Source organism: Ochlerotatus camptorhynchus, unplaced genomic scaffold (genome assembly GCF_037179485.1).
Source record: "Ochlerotatus camptorhynchus isolate MF236.1 unplaced genomic scaffold, CSIRO-AGI_Acam_v1.1 ptg000383l, whole genome shotgun sequence".
Lineage (NCBI taxonomy): Eukaryota > Metazoa > Arthropoda > Insecta > Diptera > Culicidae > Ochlerotatus > Ochlerotatus camptorhynchus.
The window spans coordinates 1,665,635-1,671,043 of record NW_027040870.1 but is presented as its reverse complement, the minus strand read 5'-3'; positions in this window follow the sequence as shown (position 1 = coordinate 1,671,043).

Genomic DNA, 5,409 nt, shown 5'->3' with positions numbered 1-5,409 from the left:
GAGGATTTTTCAATGGTGCCGTCAACGCCAGTATTCAGTTCAGATGACTGGTGGGAGGGATGCTGCTCTTCGAGCAGGTTCGGCCCTTCCGCATGTGTACTTCATTTACTTTTTCGAAGATCTTCACTAACCTGAAAGGTACATGTTTTTATAATGGTTTAATGTTCTTCCTAGTTGCACTTTTTATCCTTACCTCGTAAAAGTCGGTACCAGATCGTGACCAGGAATCCTGCTTTCCCTGAAAGTAAAAAAGAATAATTTAACTCCCAGCCGCACAATTATTTTCAAATTAACTTGTTTACCTCAATCAACACCTGCTGGAACGAATCTGTTAATTCGAATCGATCGAACGTCAAAATAGCTGTTTTAACATTTATTGAATGCATTTTAATTGCAGGGGATATTTTCAAAAATGGGGAAAAAGTACCCGCTTTTGGATTTTTGAAAATACCCATTTTTTGACAGTTTTGAATAATTTCAAAAATTAGTACAAGATACTCATTTAATGAATACTTTCAGGTTAGCGTGTAGAATTGAGATTTAGATGTGTCGCTCCCCTTGCCTTTACCAACATTCAGGTATGTGCATCTTAGCGAGAATCGTATGTTAAATTAAATGTTTACGTTGTTATTTTCGGTAGAAAGTCCGTAGCATTCAGCATTAACTTTCGAATACCAGTTTCTACACCTGGACACTACCTATCGATCCATCAACTCATGAACCGGGGACTAATGGCTTCAGTTCCTTCTATTTAAGCGTGATCAGAGATGTTGCTCGAGATGTTATACCTCAGAACATCCCGGCGGCACCAACTGGGATTGAACCCAGGCCTGCTGGGGTAAGAGATAATCACGCTTACCACTACACCACCGGCATCGCTAAAGAAACACTTTCAAATCGTAGATTTCACAACTTTCATTTTGAAAATTTACACAGTACACAGTACGAGATTTGGGAAACTTGTATTTTGAAATTGAATTATTTTTAAAGCAACAGTTTTTGGTATTTGGTATTTACGAAACGAAAATAAATTATTTTATTCATGTGCCTTATACACACAAACAACGAAAATTGTTTTAATAAAAATAATGCATTTTCAAATTAAAAGTGTCTTAAAATTAGTAGTTTTAACAACAAACACATTAAAAATTAAAGTTGGCTTTTTAAATTGAAAGTTTTTCTTTTACTTTTGACTCGTGGTTTTAAAAGTACAAATTTTTAAAACAAAAGTTGTACAACTGTCAAAAATATCCCTTCAGCGATGTTTTACTGGCTGCACTGACGTCTCATATGCCGCCTTTTCTGCTAATCTGGCCGCTTTTAGAATGACATCCAAATCAAAAGTTACAAAAAGAGTCATGATTATTTTGTGGGATACCAGAAACTGAACTTTTCTTCGTTGGATATTCCGACATTTTTTGCTGCTACGTAGAGACCCACTTGGAATTGGCATTCCAAATCGAGTTCCAAATGGTAAGTACATTATTTTCATTGTTATTGTTATTGGATTTTTTTTATATCATACTATGAAATTAACCAGGACGACGTAGCGACAGTTTTCGGTATCGACCGTATCAAATTCCTGTCGGAGAAGGATCAAGCCCTACCGAGAGCCCTACAGCATAATAACGAGAATCCGTCACCAGTTGGTACATTCTGATGTTGCGGCATAGGATTTTATACGTCTGTAGCGCTCAGTGCTGGATTCATCGGATTACGAAATGTAAAACAATACCAAGCTTGTCTTGCCAGTGTCCGGATTATGTGTTCCTCGTATCGACCTTCACTTGCCGGAAAATCTATCTGTGTCGCTCCGTGAATCTCGTTGCAAAACCGCTTAATTAGTTGTAGGGAAAAATAAGTAATAAACAAATATATTTTTTGAAGTTTTTACTAATTTTCAAAACGTCAAATTAAATATTATTTAGAATTTAAAATGAATATAAGATGTTATTACCATAGAGGTAAGACCACTGGGTCCCGAAGAAAATCATTATTATTTTTGGCTCACTCAGTACCAGAACAACGGTCCCAAGCAGTCCCAAGCTATTTCACTCACCCCTGCATGTTCTGCATGAATCCACACACCCCTGATGTTATCTGTCAAACTTTCATAGCGAATCAAAACAAACATAGTGTAGTAATAGAATTTCAACTAGAATAGGGTACGTTAATCGTTTGCTTGGGACCAATAGGCTACTAAAGTGGTGAGCCAATTTAAAATCGTTAGTTTCGTATTGATTGTTGTTATTACGGTGAAAATGCGTATTTTTAGTTTTAAAATTTTATTTTTCCTATCCAAAATGTTACTTATTGTTTTAACTATATCATATTTTCAAATCAATACATTGTTTTGAATTGAAAAGAAACCAATTTTAATGCCATCACTGCCGTGCTTTTAATTTGACAGTAATACAATTTATTTTGAAAGTTTTAGCTTTTAAAAGTAGTGAGCGGACAACTTTTGATTTAACAGTTGGCTGACTTTTGGTTTGAAAGCTAACCGCTTTCTACCAAAAAGAACCAATGCAAACTTTTAATTCAACCAATGGATTTTTTAATTCTAGCAACGATTTTTCTTTCTGTGTACATTTTTGCCAAAGCATCAGCCTTATACCACAGAGAACAGACGTCCAAGTTCGATCAGAAACTTTTGTAAAGTTAAGTGGAAACGTCGCCGTTACGTACCGCTAGCATCTCCTGATTTCCTCTATAAATTTATCACTTTCGACCAATTGGGCGCTAGTATCGATAAATTATCTATTGAAAATTGCCACTTGGCGCTACCAGCACTTAGTGTCTACACAGCAAAAAAAATGTAACATCGATCAATGTAATTCAAGCTGATGTATGAAATAATATAAATAAGCAGATACAATATTACATCAATGGATGTAATTTTGTTCGCAAAATCGATGTACATCGTACAACGTTATATTACACAACCGATGGATTGACCTGGTTGCAGCAGTTTGGATGTAATATTCAACCACTTTTTTTTCTGTGTAGTGTAAGTTTTGTAACGCCAGCACCATCATGTTGTCGAAGAGGGAAGTCACCGTTAGTGGCGCTTAAGTCAAATAGGAATCTTTACACAAGTTTTTAGAGAAATTTAGTTCGAGTCTCAATGTCTGTTCTATCTACATTCCATAAGACAAACCACATAGGTCCTATAAGAATGCATACAAGGTATGTGTGACCACTTATACCAAAGAAGAATACTAAGATGAAACAGTCGGAAGAAAAACTTTCTATTTTAGTGCCCTCTTTCACGGTCCCTTTCATCCAATGAATACCCCCCATATGCAAGGTAATTTTGTTGTTTTGCTGCCCCCTTGGTAGAGATGAAATTTTGCGCTCTTTTTTATCAAAACAATCCCACCAAAATCAGAGTTATCCCATTTCTTAATTGTTCAATTAACTAATCGATTATTTTTTGTTCGCTGTTCTGTCATTTTTCCACCAATGAGAGTGAAGCCCATGTTTGAAACGATGGGTGATGATCCTCTCTAGGATCCTCTGGAGAAGTTAATGCTGATGTCGGCATGATATAACCGATTACAAATATTTTACTTTTCGGTTCGTTAATCGATTAATCTATTATTCGAATGAAAATTGGCCATCACTAGATGAATGTGAAACGTCATTTCAAATTTAAGGACCGTACATAAATAATGATACAGTTTTAAAGGGACTGGGGCTAATCACAAATTACCACCCCATGGTAACTGACATAAACAAGAGTGTTGACCGGTTGCTTATACATTTCATTTGACACATGATCTTCATTAGCTTTTTGCAAGGCGTCTGCTTATTAGTTGACTCATACATTTTATGAATAATCAGCCTCGTAATCAGCAATATAAATTTGTCAAAAGGTATAAGGAGGCTATTATCTCCGCTATTACCAACCGGTGGATACTAACGATTTTATATTGGCTCATACTGGACTAGCCTATTGGTCCCAAGTACATCGATTAACGTATCCAATTCTAGTCGAAATTCTAATATTACATGTTGTTTGTTTTGATTCTCTATGAAAGTTTGACAGATAAAATGAGAGGTTTTCTTGCACTAATAATAATTTTCCCCAAGTTCTGCACTAATACTTGTGCATTTCACGAAAGTAAGAGAAGTCTATAGGCTAGCCCAGTGTGAGCCAATTTGAAATCGTTTAGTCCCAAATGAAATGACAGCGAAAGCGGAACGGCAGCGGCAGCGGAAAAGCCCGATCTGAGTAACCCTACTTGTCGGATTGAAAACTAGTTAGAATCAAGTTGACTTCGGTTAGGCATCATGATGTCATTTGAGACAACTGTTAAACTTTCCGTTTCCGTTCCGCTTCCGCCCACATTATGTTTGATTGAGCCTTTAGTTTCCACCGGTTGGTACTACTCCTAGACTAGGTAAAATTTTCGTAAGTTTACCTCATTTTCCGGCAGATTTTTGAGGTTTTCCAAAGGAAAACATGAGGCAAATTTCTAGGGGGGACGTGCTGTCAAATCAGCCTACTGATCATTCTTGTATGAAACTGGTTCCAAACGTAAACAAAGGCTGTAGGTTTCTAATGGCTTGTTTACATTTGGAACCAGTTATGCGAGGTAGGCGACGATTGTTCGTATTTGACAGCCACCTCCCCCCCCCCCCTTGGCAAATTTACGCTGAGTTCCTGTAATTTTTGCGTTTACGAGTAAACTGAACTCTTATTTGGGTTGATCTCATTGGCCTTGTATTCATTCACTCATGAGTGAAGAATAAAAGAATATAAAAAGAAAGAAAAAGAAATAAAGAATAAATCAGGCATAACATTTGATAACGGCACAAAAGCATTTGTAAACAAACTTTCTAAGGCCCTTTACACGCGAACCAAAGTACGCCCACGCAAACCAATACCACTTTCGGAAAGGTGATAGTTGCCCCTATCCGATGATGTTGTTGGTTTGCGTAGGCGTACTTTGGTTCGCGTGTAAAGGGCCTTAGAAAATATGTTTACAAATGATTTTGTGCCGTTATCAAATGTTATGCCTGAAATCACATATCCAATGGAAAATATTCATTTGAATTTCGCATAACTTTCATGTGATATCATAATTGGAAATTGTACCACAAAATCACATGAACCTTATAGGTCAAATAAAATTTAAGTGATTTATCATATAGAACTCATGTGATCACATGAATGTTATGTGAAATTGAGATAGATATCATTGGTTTTGTTAAAGAAAAAATATAATGTGCATTTCCAATGGAAACTATTTACATAAATAATTTTTTCCGTGTTTTTTGCCATTTTGATTCAAATTTAACTTAATTTTGAAAAATTCTCATTGGCCGTGTAGCAGACGGTTGGAGGCATCATATTTTCACAACAACGCACCGAAGCGTCATCATGCGGCTTTGCATGGAAGC